Source organism: Schistocerca serialis, chromosome 10, assembly GCF_023864345.2.
Source record: "Schistocerca serialis cubense isolate TAMUIC-IGC-003099 chromosome 10, iqSchSeri2.2, whole genome shotgun sequence".
NCBI classification, from domain to species: Eukaryota; Metazoa; Arthropoda; class Insecta; order Orthoptera; family Acrididae; genus Schistocerca; species Schistocerca serialis.
Window position 1 is genome coordinate 188,614,985 of NC_064647.1, and position 18,048 is coordinate 188,633,032.

The following is an 18,048-nucleotide window of genomic DNA, read 5'->3' on the forward strand; positions in this document are numbered from 1 at the left end:
ACGGGGCAAGGGAAGGCCAGCTTGTGCTTGTATCACAAGACACCCCCACAGCCACGGATCGAGGCATTCAGGTGGGTGCACGATTAACTTGACTACTAAAATGCATTAGACTCAGGGATACAATAACGTTAATTAACGAGAGTACGGTCATATGGCGTGTCGTTGTGGTCTTTAGTCCAAAGACTGATTTTATGTAGCTATTCCATGCAAGCCTCTTCATCTCCGAATAGCTACTGCAACTTACAACCTTCTGAATGTGTGTAATGTATTCATCTCTTGGTCTCCCTCTACGATTTGTACCTCTCCTTCCGCTCCCCCCCCCCCTCCCCCCGCTCCCAAACACACTTCGATCCAGTACTAAACTGATTATCCCTTGATGTCTCAGAATGTGTCCCATTAATCGATACCTTCTTCTAGTCAGGTTGCGCCACAACTTTCTTTTGTCCTCAAGTTTATTCAGTACCTCCTCATTAGTTATATGATCTATCCATCTAATCTTCGGCTTCCTTCTGTAGTACCACATTTCAAAAGACTGTATTCTCTTTATTATCTAACCTGTTTATCGCCCATGTTTGACTTCCATACATGGCTACACTTCATACAAATACACTCCTGGAAATTGAAATAAGAACACCGTGAATTCATTGTCCCAGGAAGGGGAAACTTTATTGACACATTCCTGGGGTCAGATACATCACATGATCACACTGACAGAACCACAGGCACATAGACACAGGCAACAGAGCATGCACAATGTCGGCACTAGTACAGTGTATATCCACCTTTCGCAGCAATGCAGGCTGCTATTCTCCCATGGAGACGATCGTAGAGATGCTGGATGTAGTCCTGTGGAACGGCTTGCCATGCCATTTCCACCTGGCGCCTCAGTTGGACCAGCGTTCGTGCTGGACGTGCAGACCGCGTGAGACGACGCTTCATCCAGTCCCAAACATGCTCAATGGGGGACAGATCCGGAGATCTTGCTGGCCAGGGTAGTTGACTTACACCTTCTAGAGCACGTTGGGTGGCACGGGATACATGCGAACGTGCATTGTCCTGTTGGAACAGCAAGTTCCCTTGCCGGTCTAGGAATGGTAGAACGATGGGTTCGATGACGGTTTGGATGTACCGTGCACTATTCAGTGTCCCCTCGACGATCACCAGTGGTGTACGGCCAGTGTAGGAGATCGCTCCCCACACCATGATGCCGGGTGTTGGCCCTGTGTGCCTCGGTCGTATGCAGTCCTGATTGTGGCGCTCACCTGCACGGCGCCAAACACGCATACGACCATCATTGGCACCAAGGTAGAAGCGACTCTCATCGCTGAAGACGACACGTCTCCATTCGTCCCTCCATTCACGCCTGTCGCGACACCACTGGAGGCGGGCTGCACGATGTTGGGGCGTGAGCGGAAGACGGCCTAACGGTGTGCGGGACCGTAGCCCAGCTTCATGGAGACGGTTGCGAATGGTCCTCGCCGATACCCCAGGAGCAACAGTGTCCCTAATTTGCTGGGAAGTGGCGGTGCGGTCCCCTACGGCACTGCATAGGATCCTACGGTCTTGGCGTGCATCCGTGCGTCGCTGCGGTCCGGTCCCAGGTCGACGGGCACGTGCACCTTCCGCCGACCACTGGGGACAACATCGATGTACTGTGGAGACCTCACGCCCCACGTGTTGAGCAATTCGGCGGTACGTCCACCCGGCCTCCCGCATGCCCACTATACGCCCTCGCTCAAAGTCCGTCAACTGCACATACGGTTCACGTCCACGCAGTCGCAGCATGCTACCAGTGTTAAAGACTGCGATGGAGCTCCGTATGCCACGGCAAACTGGCTGACACTGACGGCGGCGGTGCACAAATGCTGCGCAGCTAGCGCCATTCGACGGCCAACACCGCGGTTCCTGGTGTGTTCGCTGTGCCGTGCGTGTGATCATTGCTTGTACAGCCCTCTCGCAGTGTCCGGAGCAAGTATGGTGGGTCTGACACACCGGTGTCAATGTGTTCTTTTTTCCATTTCCAGACTTCGTAACACTTAAATCTATATTCGATGTTAACACTCTTCTACAGAAATGCTTTTCTTGCCACTGGCAGTCTAAATTTTATATCCTCTCTACTTATCATTTATTATGCTGCCCAGATAGCAAAACTCATCTACTACTTTAAGTGTCTCATTTCCTAATCTAATTCCCTCAGCATCACCTTCCAATTCAACTACATTCCATTATCCCTATTTTGGTTTTGTTGATGTTCACCTTATACCCAAGTTTCAGGACACCCTCCATGTCGCTCAACTGCTCTTCCAAGTCCTTTGCTGCCTCTGACAGAATTACAATGTCATCGGCAAACATCACATTTTTAATTTCTTCTCCCTTAACTTTAATTCCTACTCCATATTTTTCTTTGGTTTCCTTTACCGCTTGCTATATGTACAAATTGAATAACATCTGCGAAAGACTATAACCCTGTCTCACTCCCTTCTCAGTCACTGCTCCCTTTTCATGCACGTTGAGTCTTGTAACTGCCATCTGGTTTCTGTACAAATCGTAAATCCCTACCTATAGAATTTCAAAGAGAGTCAGTCAAAAGCTTTCTCTAAATCTACAAATGGTATAAACGTAGGTTTGCCTTTCCTTAACCTATCTTATAAGTCGCAGGGTCAGTATTGCCTCGCGCACTGATTAAATTTCATAGTTCGGTAACATTCACACCTGTCAGCACCTGCTTTCTTTGGAATTAGAATTCCACATACGAGGTACCATATGATTTCTGTGACTGGATGAAGGATTTCTTTCTATGGGGATTCATTCAGAGCCGTAGCGAGGGATGGCGAGATAGGCCTCCGCCAAAGACGCAAAAACTCACTGGAAAATATCAAGAAGATCGTTAAAAATTATCCGGTAGAGGTACTTGATTTGACCTGTCTCTCGCATCCCATTCTTCTTTCTACGAGTAGCCTTTCTATCGCCCCGCGACTCTCAACGCACGCTGTTTGTCGATGTGTCATTTCGTCCTGGTAGGATTGCTGAGCACTGAGGTTTGCCGACGACATTGTAATTCAGGCAAGAAGAGAATAGAGGCTTTTGAAATGTGCCGCTGCAGATTACATGGTTAGATCGAGTAACTAATGAGGACGTACTGAATTGAAATGGTGAAAAATGAGATGTATGGCACAACGTGACTAAAAGAAAAGATCAGTTGGCAGGACAGATGCTGAGACACCAGGAACTAGCTTAGGCCGTAATTACACTATTGTGTTTCTTTGACAAAGAAATATGATCAAATATTCGTCAAATTTCTTTAACAAATATCTTTGACGCGGTGCCACAAAGGTATATTACAATGTCTTCATATTTTTCGTCGAAGTTCAAGATGGTGGACAACAACAACTTGTTAGTCTGCGTTGCACCTGCTTGTACCATACTTGCATTGTGTGTGCATTTGGAAAAGAAGCGGCGGAAAAAAAGGAAACATAACTTGGGTGAAGCCGTGGGCTTTATGTCGAGGTAATGAAAGCATTTAGCAAAAGTTTTTAAGGGAGCTGCACGTGGAGGGCGTCAAGTCTCATGTAAATTACTTGCGAATGGATGGACAGTACATTTCAGTATTTGCTCAGTAAAGTAGCTCCTCGTATTACAAAACAGATTACTCAGTTCAGAAATGCTGTATTTGTGAAAGACAGGCTGCTATTTCTTGATGCACGAGAAAGCTATTGTAGCTTACAATACAGCACTACAATACCACAGAATGCATTAACCAAAATAATTCAAGCAACTTGCGGAATGATTCGTAAAGCAATTAAGGAGGAATATCTGAAGATAAATAAATGTTTAGTACACACAATATGGACAATAAGAACTCTTTTTATTTTTGAATAATTTAATTACTAGAATTAGTGTTCCAACAACTACAAACTTAATAAAAAGTACGAAACAGATGAAGCACAGAGTTCAAAAACAAACAAAGTAGAATGGAGAGATAAGATTTTTTTATTTTTGACTGTTTCCTTCTTCACTGGCTCAAAAGCTGCCTGAATCCTTCCAGATATAGAGGTGGATGGCTGAAGCTGGGATTGTGTATATCACACTATTAATAGTGTGCGTTGCACCTATTGCTCACCCGAGCCAAGGCAAGGTTATTGAAAGGAGTCGGAGGAACACACAAACTAAACTTCGCAGTCATGTTTTCAAGGACACTACAGACGTCAAATAGCTGTAGCGATTACATTTCACATTGCAGTGAACAGAAGACGAACGCCTTTCATGATCAAATCTACGGGGCGGCCCAGATTTGATCATATTTCTTAGATGAAAAGCGAGATTTGACAAGATTCACTATTACACTATCAAATTTCTTTGACAAAAATATTTGATATCTAATTTGACAAGGAAAAATGGTAGCGTAAAACTGGCCTCAGTGTTGGTGGGGCGGGGGGAGGGGGATGAAAATTGCAGAGTAAGACCCAGTCGTGAATACAGTGAGCAGCACCAAATGGATATAGGTTGCAGTTGTTCACAGACGAAGACTCTTGCACAAGATGGACTGACATGGAGAGATGCCTTGAACCACTCTTCTAAAATGGTTCAAATGGCTCTGAGCACTATGGGACTTAACATCTGAGGTCATCAGTCCCCTAGAACTTAGAACTACTTAAACCTAACCAACCTAAGGACATCACACACATCCATGCCCGAGGCAGAATTCGAACCTGCGACCGTAGTAGCAGCGCAGTTGCGGACTGAAGCGCCGAGAACCGCTCGGCCACAGCGGCCGGCTAAACCACTCTCCGGGCTGAAGATGACGACGACAACAACAATAACAACAGCATAAAAAAACGACTGCTACCGAAAAGACTTACATCTTTAACATCGTTTATGTCGTCGGTTCACACAGCTGCCATCTTCTAGGCATTTCCGTACTGATTCTAATTTTTTGGAACTCTGCTGAAAAATCATATTGTAATCGAAGATCATACCACTATTTTGGCATTACGAGTAGTCAGAGTTAAAGTGTGAAAAAGTGATGTTTCTCGTGTTAATTTGTCCGTTTTCGAGTGCTATAAGCAGATAAAGCCACTGTTATTAAAACAGCACCGACCGCTTTTCCTATTTTCTGTTGTAATGCTATATTCAAAGTAATAGCGGCAGATCAGCTACTTTCTACTTTTCTTGTAAGCTATGAACGAATTATTAAGTTTTAAGTTTTCTCCTCATGTGACGTCGCAAATTTGTTGTGGCTCCTCCTCTTTTTAATCTTTTAAAGCCAATGGAGCATTATACGTGATTGGTACAGAACTTGGTGAAATACTCCCTGAACAGTGATGATGCGTTTCTGTAATTCGACTAACGTCCTACGGCATCACTGGCCTTGCACAGTGCATCCATGCGCCTACCTTGTAATGAGGCAACACTGCATGGTATCAGGTACCTTACTGCCTCAGGATTACGTATCAGTTTTTATGCTATCTGTGTGTTGCTCGTTTCTGTCGGCTTTTTATTAAAATAGCAATGATCGATTTCCGTGTTTTCTGTTATAACGCAATATTTCAAAGCAGTGGAAACTTTACAAATTAAACGTACTCTTTTTTTTTCAAAAAAAGGTTTATTTAAAAACCAAAAATTTTAGCACTGCTGTTTTGGCTAATTGATATTTAGTTTTTTTTTACCGGGTTGTTAGTAAAATATAAAAAACACCTGTTACAAGCGAGGCCAAAAAAATATCGAAAAATACCGGTTATTCCGAACTAAAAGAGCGGTATTGGTTTTAACCGGTCGGTTTTTCACATCCCTACCTTCTACACAGCTAGTTCAAGTTCAACATTTACGTCCTTGCTTCTGTTTCACTACGGAATTGTAGAATAACAAATATCCACATGTGGGTGCTGAATTAAGTATGCTACTTGATCGAAGGTTTCCGATTTTTGCCCATTTCTCCTGACTAACAGAGAAGACGGTAAATGCCTTCACAGAAAAGTGTTTGGGCCGGCCGCTGGTGGCCGAGCGGTTATAGGCGCTTCAGTCCGGAACCGCGCGACTGCTATGGTCGCAGGTTTAAATCGTGCCTCGGGCATGGATGTGTGCGATGTTCTTAGGCTAGTTAGGGTTAAGTAGTTCTAAGTTCTAGGGGACTGATGACCTGAGATGTTGAGTCTCATAGTGCTCAGAGCCATTTGAACCATTTTTTTTTTTTTTAAGTGTTGTGGTTCCTACAGTACCAAGATCGTGTCCAGGCGTGCACACGTTGGCGCGAAGCAAATCGACGGCCACGAATGTCTTCGTTCAGGGTTCCAAAAATATGGAAACCACACGGGGAGAGATAAGTACTGTATGTTGGGGGGGGGGGGGGGGGAGAGGGGTAGTGTAATGGCTTCCCAGCGGATGTTCTGCAGCGTAGTCGAAACAATCTCGGCAACATCAGGGCGGCCACATTGTTGGCACGTTCGTGCCCTTACACATCCGCCATACAATCCCATTCTCTCCCCATGGGATTCTCAAAATTTATGACCTCTAAACAAAGACATTCCTTAGATAGTCGCACTCTCCACTTTACTAAAAATTCCGCCAAAATCTTGCGTAATGTCTAAATCCAAAACGAAACAGTTGTCCCTACGAAGTTACTGCAGTATTCCAGGTACCTCTTTCATTAGAACATCCAGTTTAACGTCGGGTAATTCGACTTTACGTGGCATTCCCCCAGGATGTTTATACACTGAACAGCCAAAGAAATTAGTACAGCTGCCTAATATCGTGCAGGCCCCCGCGAGCACGCCGAAGTGCCGCAACACGACGTGGCATGAACTCGACTGAAGCGAACTGATATCATGAATCCGTAAGAGTACGAGGGGTTTTAGATCTCTTCTGAACACCACGTTGCAAGGCATTGCAGATATGCTCAATAATGTTCCGTGTCTGGGGAGTTTGGAGGCCAGCGGAAGACTCAGAAGAGAAGATTAGACTCAGAAGAGTGTTCCTGGAAGCAGCTTGTAGCAATTCTGAACGTGTGGGGTGTCGCGTTGTCAGGCTGGAAATGTCCAAACCGTCGGAATGCATAATGGACACGAATGGATGCAGGTCATCATACGCTTACGTACGTGTCACCTGTGACTGTCGAATCTAGACGTATCCAACTGCACACGCCCCACACCATTACAGATCCTCCACCACCTTGAATAGTCCCCTGCTGACAAGCAGGGTCTATGGACTCATGAGGTTGTTGTAGTGTTGACAGATTGCCAACACTACGCACATTATTTAAGGGAGGCGGCCATTAAGCAAGCAGGCGGACTTGGTTGTCTAAAACAGGATACTTAATGAATGCTATAAAGAAAAGTACGTAGCTTCTGGAATACTTAACTTTAATCCATCCTTTTGGTACATCTGGAGATTGTGGCGATACAAGTGAGACTCTTTAGATACATGCAATGTTACTAATGGCGCCTTGCTAGGTCGTAGCCATTGACTTAGCTGAAGGCTATTCTAACTATCTGCTCTGCAAATGAGCGATGCTTCGTCCATGTAGTCGCTAGCTACGTCGTCCGTACAACTGGGGCGAGTGCTAGTCCGTATCTCGAGACCTGCCTTGTGGTGGCGCTGAGTCTGCGATCACACAGTGGCGACACGCGGGTCCGACATGTACTAGTGGACCGCGGCCGATTTAAAACTACCACCCAGCAAGTGTGGTGTCTGGCGGTGACACCACAGTTGTCTCCATACCCGTAGCCATCCATCCGTTCGATACATTTTGAAACGAGACTCGTCCGACAAGGCAACGTGTTTCCACTCCTCAACAGCCCGTTGTCGATGTTGTAGGGGCCCAGGCGAGGCGTACAGCTTTGTGTCGTGTAATAAAGGCTACACGAGTGGGCCTTCGGCTCCGGAAGCCCATATCGATGATGTTTCGTTGAATGGTTCGCACGCTGACACTTGTTGATGGCCCAGCATTGAAATCTGCAGCAATTTGCGGAAGGGTTGCGCTTCTGTCACGTTCAACGATTCTCTTCAGTCGTCTTTGGTCCCGTTCTTGGCGGATCTTTTTCCGGTGGCAGCGATGTCAGAGAGCTGATGTTTTACCGGATTCCTGATATTCACGGTACAGTCGTGAAATGGTCGTGCGGGAAAATCCGCACTTCATCGCTATCTCAGAGATGCTGTGTCCCATCGCTCGTGCATCGACTATAAGACGCTGTTCAAACTCACTTAAATCTTGTTTAACTGCCATTGTAGGAGCAGTAACCGACCAACTGCGCCAGACACTTGTTGTCTTACATAGGCGTCGCCAACGGCAGCGCCATGTTCTGCGTGTTTACGTATCTCTGTATTCGAATACGAATGGCTATACCAGTTTATTTGGCGCTTCAGTGTAATTGAATGATACGGTCGGGCACACAGTTTTAATCTGCCAGGAAGTTTCATATCAGCGCACACTCCGCTGCAGAGTGAAAATCTCATTCTGGAAACATCCCCCAGGCTGTGGCTAAGCCATGTCTCCGCAATATCCTTTCTTTCAGGTGTGCTAGTTCTGCAAGGTTCGCAGGAGAGCTTCTGTAAAGTTTGGAAGGTAGGAGACGAGGTACTGGCAGAAGTAAAGCTGTGAGTACCGGGCGTGAGTCGTGCTTCGGTAGCTCAGTTGGTAGAGCACTTGCCCGCGAAAGGCAAAGGTCCCGAGTTCGAGTCTCGGTCGGGCGCACAGTTTTAATCTGCCAGGAAGTTTCATATTAGCGCACACTCCGCTGCAGAGTGAAAATCTCATTCTGGAAACATCCCCCAGGCTGTGGCTAAGCCATGTCTCCGCAATATCCTTTCTTTCAGGAGTGCTAGTTCTGCAAGGTTCGCAGGAGAGCTTCTGTAAAGTTTGGAAGGTAGGAGACGAGGTACTGGCAGAAGTAAAGCTGTGAGTACCGGGCGTGAGTCGTGCTTCGGTAGCTCAGTTGGTAGAGCACTTGCCCGCGAAAGGCAAAGGTCCCGAGTTCGAGTCTCGGTCGGGCACACAGTTTTAATCTGCCAGGAAGTTTCATATCAGCGCACACTCCGCTGCAGAGTGAAAATCTCATTCTGGAATGATACGGTCGTTTGTTGTATTTGAAAAGTTTGAAGAGTTTTCACATAAACCAGCGGCCGGCTCAAACACTTTTCCGTGAAGGCATTTACCGTCTTCTCTGATAGTCGGGAGAAATCGGCAAAAATCGGAAACCTTCGATCAAGTAGCATACTTAATTCAGCACCCACATGTGGATATTTGTTATTCTACAATTCCGTAGTGAAACAGAAGCAAGGACGTAAATGTTGAACTTGAGCTAGCTGTGTAGAGGTAGGGATGGGAAAAACCGACTGGTTAAAACCAATACCGCTCTTTTGCTTTTCAGTAGGTCGTCGTATTTGATCGGAACTCTCTCCAGACGGCTGGTGTGAAACTCTCGCAACTAGGAGGCCTTTCAGAATGCGAGATCTAGTAGGAAGGCGCCTTAATATGGCAACAGCGGCGAGGATTGGAGGGAGCCACGCAGTGCGGAAGACTAAAGGGGGCGGGGGAGGGGGGGAGGGGGTAATCGCGACAGAGGGGGCGGCGGCGGCGTGAGTCACAGGCGGGGGTGCGCTCGCACGGGGGTCTCACCCGGTCGGCTACCGAGTGGTCTAGAGTTCTCGCTAACCGGCGTCCCTTTACAGCGCTCAGATACGTTCATGTCGGAGCAGCAGAGTTGAAGGGCGCTGCGGCTAGAACTTAGTGTGAATCTCAGCTTCTGATGTGGCGACCATGACGGAGCTTTGATAACAGCGAGATTCTGGCTGCCAAGTGGAAGCGAAACCTGTCTTACATTTATCACGCAAACTTCGTTGTGCTGCCGTAGAGATGGCGATTATCACTGAAACGATAGCTTTTCGGTTAAATCAGAATTTTCCCACAGCGGTTTAACCTGACTGTTAAAACTTTGCAATATAACCGGTTTCTGTCAGAAGCGATTTTCGACTTCATTCATGCTATTTCTGTAATAAACGTACAAATCCGCGAAAGGTTGAACATTTTTAAACTTCTGACTCACAAGATGCGGGGAATCAAAGTATTAGATTAAACAGGCAAATAAAACCTTTCGCTGGTCTTCTCATAAATGACAAGTGCTCGAATACTACACTACTGCCCATTAAAACTGCTACGCCACGAAGATGACGTGCTATAGACGCGAAATTTAACCAACAGGAGCAAGATGCTGTCATTGTTGTTGTTGTTGTGGTCTTCAGTCCTGAGACTGGTTTGATGCAGCTCTCCATGCTACTCTATCCTGTGCAAGCTTCTTCATCTCCCAGTACCTACTGCAACCTACATCCTTCTGAATCTGCTTAGTGTATTCATCTCTTGGTCTCCCCCTACGATTTTTACCCTCCACACTGCCCTCCAATACTAAATTGGTGATCCCTTGATGCCTCATAACATGTCCTACCAACCGATCCCTTCTACTGGTCAAGTTGTGCCACAAACTTCTCTTCTCCCCAATCCTATTCAATACTTCCTCATTAGTTATGTGATCTACCCATCTAATCTTCAGCATTCTTCTGTAGCACCACATTTCGAAAGCTTCTATTCTCTTCTTGTCCAAACTATTTACCGTCCATGTTTCACTTCCATACATGGCTACACTCCATACAAATACTTTCAGAAATGACTTCCTGACACTTAAATCTATACTCGAAGTTAACAAATTTCTCTTCTTCAGAAACGCTTTCCTTGCCATTGCCAGTCTACATTTTATAACCTCTCTACTTCGACCATCATCAGTTATTTTGCTCCCAAAAGAGCAAAAATCATTTACTATTTTAAGTGTCTTATTTCCTAATCTAATATTCTCAACATCACCCGACTTAATTCGACTACATTCCATTATACTCGTTTTGCTTTTGTTGATGTTCATCTAATATCCTCCCTTCAAGACACTGTCCATTCCGTTCAACTGCCCTTCCAAGTCCTTTGCTGTCTGTGACAGAATTACAATGTCATCGGCGAACCTCAAAGTTTTTATTTCTTCTCCATGGATTTTAATACCTACTCCGAATTTTTCTTTTGTTTCCTTTACTGCTTGCTCAATATACAGATTGAATAACACCGGGGAGAGGCTACAACCCTGTCTTACTCCCTTCCCAACCACTGCTTCCCTTTCATGTCCCTCGACTCTTATAACTGCCATCTGGTTTCTGTACAAATTGTAAATAGCCTTTCGCTCCCTGTATTTTACCCCTGCCACCTTTAGAATTTGAAAGAGAGTATTCCAATCAACATTGTCAAAAGCTTTCTCTAAGTCTACAAATCCTAGAAACGTAGGTTTGCCTTTCCATAATCTTTCTTCTAAGATAAGTCGTAAGGTCAGTATTGCCTCACGTGTTCCAGTATTTCTATGGAATCCAAACTGATCTTCCCCGAGGTCGGCTTCTACTAGTTTTTCCATTCGTCTGTAAAGAATTCGTGTTAGTATTTTGCAGCTGTGGCTTAGTAAACTGATTGTTCGGTAATTTTCACATCTGTCAACACCTGCTTTCTTTGGGATTGGTATTATTATATTCTTCTTGAAGTCTGAGGGTACTTCGCCTGATTCATACATCTTGCTCACCAGATGGTAGAGTTTTGTCAGGACTGGCTCTCCCAAGACTGTCAGTAGTTCTAATGGAATGTTGTCTACTCCCGGGGCCTTGTTTCGACTCAGGTCTTTCAGTGCTCTGTCAAACTCTTCACGCAGTATCTTATCTCCCATTTCATCTTCATCTACATCCTCTTCCATTTCCATAATATTGTCCTCAAGTACATCGCCCTTGTATAGACGCTCTCTATACTCCTTCCACCTTTCTGCCTTCCGTTCTTTGCTTAGAACTGGGTTGCCATCTGAGCTCTTGATATTCATACAAGTGGTTCTCTTCTCTCCAAAGGTCTCTTTAATTTTCCTGTAGGCAGTATCTATCTTACCCCTAGTGAGATAAGCCTCTACATCCTTACATTTGTCCTCTAGCCATCCCTGCTTAGCCATTTTGCACTTCCTGTCGATCTCGTTTTTGAGACGTTTGTATTCCTTTTTGCCTGCTTCATTTACTGCATTTTTATATTTTCTCCTTTCATCAATTAAATTCAATATTTCTTCTGTTACCCAAGGATTTCTACTAGCCCTCGTCTTTTTACCTACTTGATCCTCTGCTGCCTTCACTATTTCATCCCTCAAAGCTACCCATTCTTCTTCTATTGTATTTCTTTCCCCCGTTCCTGTCAATTGTTCCCTTACGCTCTCCCTGAAACTCTGTACAACCTCTGGCTCTTTCAGTTTATCCAGGTCCCATCTCCTTAAATTCCCACCTTTTTGCAGTTTCTTCAGTTTTAATCTACAGGTCATAACCAATACATTGTGGTCAGAGTCCACATCTGCCCCTGGAAATGTCTTACAATTTAAAACCTGGTTCCTAAATCTCTGTCTTACCATTATATAATCTATCTGATACCTTTTAGTATCTCCAGGGTTCTTTCATGTATACAACCTTCTATCATGTTTCTTAAACCAAGTGTTAGCTATGATTAAGTTGTGCTCTGTGCAAAATTCTACCAGGCGGCTTCCTCTTTCATTTCGTAGCCCCAATCCATATTCACCTACTATGTTTCCTTCTCTCCCTTTTCCTACACTCGAATTCCAGTCACCCAGGACTATTAAATTTTCGTCTCCCTTCACTATCTGAATAATTTCCTTTATTTCATCGTACATTTCTTCAATTTCTTCGTCATCTGCAGAGCTAGTTGGCATATAAACTTGTACTACTGTAGTAGGTATGGGCTTCGTATCTATCTTGGCCACAATAATGCGTTCACTATGCTGTTTGTAGTAGCTTACCCGCATTCCTATTTTCCTATTCATTATTAAACCTACTCCTGCATTACCCTATTTGACTTTGTGTTTATAACCCTGTAGTCATCTGACCAGAAGTCTTGTTCCTCCTGCCAGCGAACTTCACTAATTCCCACTATATCTACACTCCTGGAAATTGAAATAAGAACATCGTGAATTCATTGTCCCAGGAAGGGGAAACTTTATTGACACATTCCTGGGGTCAGATACATCACATGATCACACTGACAGAACCACAGGCACATAGACACAGGCAACAGAGCATGCACAATGTCGGCACTAGTACAGTGTATATCCACCTTTCGCAGCAATGCAGGCTGCTATTCTCCCATGGAGACGATCGTAGAGATGCTGGATGTAGTCCTGTGGAACGGCTTGCCATGCCATTTCCACCTGGCGCCTCAGTTGGACCAGCGTTCGTGCTGGACGTGCAGACCGCGTGAGACGACGCTTCATTCAGTCCCAAACATGCTCAGTGGGGGACAGATCCGGAGATCTTGCTGGCCAGGGTAGTTGACGTACACCTTCTAGAGCATGTTGGGTGGCACGGGATACATGCGGACGTGCATTGTCCTGTTGGAACAGCAAGTTCCCTTGCCGGTCTAAGAATGGTAGAACGATGGGTTCGATGACGGTTTGGATGTACCGTGCACTATTCAGTGTCCCCTCGACGATCACCAGTGGTGTACGGCCAGTGTAGGAGATCGCTCCCCACACCATGATGCCGGGTGTTGGCCCTGTGTGCCTCGGTCGTATGCAGTCCTGATTGTGGCGCTCACCTGCACGGCGCCAAACACGCATACGACCATCATTGGCACCAAGGCAGAAGCGACTCTCATCGCTGAAGACGACACGTCTCCATTCGTCCCTCCATTCACGCCTGTCGCGACACCACTGGAGGCGGGCTGCACGATGTTGGGGCGTGAGCGGAAGACGGTCTAACGGTGTGCGGGACCGTAGCCCAGCTTCATGGAGACGGTTGCGAATGGTCCTCGCCGATACCCCAGGAGCAACAGTGTCCCTAATTTGCTGGGAAGTGGCGGTGCGGTCCCCTACGGCACTGCGTAGGATCCTACGGTCTTGGCGTGCATCCGTGCGTCGCTGCGGTCCGGTCCCAGGTCGACGGGCACGTGCACCTTCCGCCGACCACTGGCGACAACATCGATGTACTGTGGAGACCTCACGCCCCACGTGTTGAGCAATTCGGCGGTACGTCCACCCGGCCTCCTGCATGCCCACTATACGCCCTCGCTCAAAGTCCGTCAACTGCACATACGGTTCACGTCCACGCTGTCGCGGCATGCTACCAGTGTTAAAGACTGCGATGGAGCTCCGTATGCCACGGCAAACTGGCTGACACTGACGGCGGCGGTGCACAAATGCTGCGCAGTTAGCGCCATTCGACGGCCAACACCGCGGTTCCTGGTGTGTCCGCTGTGCCGTGCGTGTGATCATTGCTTGTACAGCCCTCTCGCAGTGTCCGGAGCAAGTATGTTGGGTCTGACACACCGGTGTCAATGTGTTCTTTTTTCCATTTCCAGGAGTGTAAGTTTAACCTATCCATTTCCCTTTTTAAATATTCTAACCTACCTGCCCGATTAAGGGATCTGACATTCCACGCTCCGATCCGTAGAACGCCGGTTTTCTTTCTCTGTCAAATGCAAATGAATAGCTTTGCAGAGTATTCACACAAAGTTGGCGCCGGCGGCGACACCTACAACGTGCTGACATGAGGAAAGTTTCCAACCGATTTCTCATACACAAACAGCAGTTGACCGGCGTTCCTGGTGAAACGTTTGCCGGCCGCGGTGGCCGAGCGGTTCTAGGCGCTTCAGTCTGGAACCGCGCGACGACTACGGTCGCAGGTTCAAATCCTGCCTCGGGCATGGACGTGTGTGATGTCCTTATTTTAGTTAGGTTTAAGTAGTTCTAAGTTCTAGGGGACTGATGACAGCTGTTAAGTCCCATAGTGCTCAGAGCCATTTTTTTTTAAACGTTGCTGTGATGCCTCAGGTAAGGAGGAGCAATGCGTACCATTGCGTTTCGGACTTTGATAAAGGTCGGATTGTAGCCTATCGCGATTACGGTTTATGGTATCGCGACATTGCTGCTCGCGTTGGTCGATATCCGAAGAATGTTAGCAGAATATGGAATCGGTGGGTTAAGGAGGGTAATACGGAACGCCGTGTTGGATCCCAACGGTCTCGTATCAGTAGCAGTCGAGATGACAGGCATCTCATCCGCATGGCTGTAGCGGATCGTGCAGCCTAGTCACGATCCCTAAGTCAACAGGTGGGGACGTTTGCAAGACAACAACCATCTGCACGAATAGCTCGACGACGTTTGCAGCAGCATGGACTATCAGCTCGGAGACCGTGGCTGCGGTTACCCTTGACAGTGCATCACAGACAGGAGCGCCTGCGATGGTGTACTCAACGACGAACCTGGGTGTACGAATGGCAAAACGTCATTTTTTTGCATGAATCCAGGTTCTGTTTACAGCATCATGATGGTCGCATCCGTGTTTGGCGTCATCGCGGTGAACGCACAATGGAAGCGTGTATTCGTCATCGCCATACTGGCGTATCACCCGGCGTGATGGTATGGGATGCCATTGGTTACACGTCTCGGTCACCTCTTGTTCGCACTGACGGCACTTTGAACAGTGGACGTTACGTTCAAGATGTGTTACGACCCGTGGCTCTGCCCTTCATTCGATCCCTGCGAAACCCTTCATTTCGGCAGGATAATGCACGACCGCATGTTGCAGGTCCTGTACGGGCGTTTCTCGATACAGAAAATGTTCGACTGCTGCCCTGGCCAGGACATTCTCCTGATCTTTCACCAACTGAAAACGTCTGGTCAATGGTGGCCGAGGAACTGGCTCGTCACAATACACCAGTCACTACTCTTGATGAACTGTGCAATCGTGTTGAAGCTGCATGGGCAGCTGTACCTGTACTCGCCATTCAAGCTCTGTTTGACTCAATGCCCAGGCGTATCAAGGGCGTTTTTACGGCCTGAAGTGGTTGTTCTGGGTACTGATTTTTCAGGATTTATCACCCAAATTGCGTGAAATTGTAATCACATGTCAGTTCTAGTATAATATATTTCTCCAATGAATACCCGTTTATCATCTGCATTTCTTCTTGGTGTAGCAATTTTAGTGGCCAGTAGTGTATTATCCACAGATTAGTACCATGGAGCGTCACCATGTCGTAATGAGACGACCTCTTTTGTTTCTCTTCCTGTTTGGTAGCCTACGGGCACAGCCTTTCATTTGGTATTATGACGGATACCATAGCACGAGTTTTTGCAACATATTGGTGACGGTAAAAAAATAAGCCAGAAACCTGGGTGAGCTGTGCTGCGGCTCGCGTTGATGCTGTTTGAAGGTTTCCGCCCTCTGTTGGAGGCCAGACGGTATCGTTTAGTTGGCGTGGTCGCGGTTTTTTGTCTCCTTCTCGTGTTGACTGGCGCCACTCGGTTTAGCAAGCGTTGCCTGTCCGCTAGTGGCAGCAGTGGCGGTTATCGATATGTAGAAACTGATGCCCTATCTTTGGAACGACGCTGTGGTTCTTCCGAGTCGTGTGAGTGGGCCAGTTCGTTTAGGGACTCAAGAGGAGCCAGGTCCATACAGTGCGAGAACACGCCAAGTTCAAATGGTTCAAATGGCTCTGACAAGGGAACCTCCCCATCGCACCCCCCTCAGATTTAGTTATAGGTTGGCGCATTCGATAGGCCTTGAAAAACTGAACACAGATCAATCGAGAAAACAGGAAGAAGTTGTGTGGAAGTATGAAAAAATAAGCAAAATATACAAACTGAGTAGTCCATGTCCAAGATAAGCAACATCAAGGATAGCGCGAGCTCAGGAGCGCCGTGGTCTCGTGGTTAGCGTGAGCAGCTGCGGAATGAGAGGTCCATGGTTCAAGTCTTTCCTCGGGTGAAAATTTTTACCTACTTTATTTTCGCAAAGTTATGATCTGTCCGTTCGTTCATTGACGTCTCTGTTCACTGTAATAAGTTTAGTGTCTGTGTTTTCGCGACCGCACCGCAAAACAGTGCGATTAATAGACAAAAGGACGTGCCTCTCCAATGGGAACCGAAAACATTTGATCGCAAGGTCATAGGTCAACCGATTCCTCCACAGGAAAACACGTCTGATATATTCTATACGACACTGGCGACGGCATGTGCGTCATATGACAAGAATATGTTGACTCACCTAACTTGTACACTTGGCGAATGGGTAAAAAGATTCTTTTACCTTGCCCGATTTAGGTTTTCTTGTGGATGTGATAATTACTCCCAAAAAAGTGATCGCATCGGACGGACAGATAATAATTGTCTGAAAATAAAAAATTAAAATTTTCGCTCGAGGGTAGAGTTGAACCAAGGACCTCTCGCACTCCAGCTGCTAACGCTAACCACGGGACCACGGCGCACATGAGATCAGATTGTCCTTGATGTTGTATATCATATGCATAGACTATTCAGTTTGTATATTTTGCTTATTTTTTTCATACTTCCACACAACTTCTTCCTGTTTTCTCGATTGATCTGTGTTCAGTTTTTCAAGGCCTATGCGCTGTGCCAACTTATAACTAAATCTGAGGGGGGTGCGATGGGGAGGTCCCCTTGTGAGCACTATGGGACTTAACATCTATGGTCATCAGTCCTCTAGAACTTAGAACTACTTAAACCTAACTCACCTAAGGACATCACAGAACACCCAGTCATCACGAGGCAGAGAAAATGCCTGACCCCGCCGGGAATCGAACCCGGGAACCCGGGCGCGGGAAGCTAGAACGCTACCGCACGACCACGAGCTGCGGACGAACACGCCACGACTGCTGGCGGCACACATGGACTGCCAGATGGGAGGGCTCCTCGTAAACCAGATCCAGCAAGCTTTAACATGAATGCACTTCAATCCAAGTACAGAAACCTCCACCACTGTGATACCTCGCGATTCACCAGTGACTTGGGTTCGTGTTGCTGCTCGTTGTGTCGCCAAGGCGAAGAGCAGCGATTGGAGTACTTGGGGAAGGCGGATCTGATTAGCTTTCCTCTAATTCTTATTACTATTTACTGCGTTCAACTTGCTACAATTTGTTAAGTTCAACCAGCGGTAATTTTTCTTGTCTGGTGGCAGCTAACGCCCTAGTTACCTGCCCTG

At 46.6% G+C, this 18,048-nt stretch overlaps 1 protein-coding gene and 1 non-coding gene across 2 annotated transcripts in view; both read left to right on the plus strand.

The window, feature by feature from the left end:
- Window positions 1-18,048, plus strand: part of LOC126424665 (uncharacterized protein CG43867) — a 448,798-nt gene that overhangs the window by 88,346 nt on the left and 342,404 nt on the right. The window lies entirely within an intron of this gene.
- Window positions 8,612-8,686, plus strand: Trnas-cga (transfer RNA serine (anticodon CGA)). The gene has a single exon. It is a non-coding gene; the product is annotated as a tRNA-Ser (tRNA).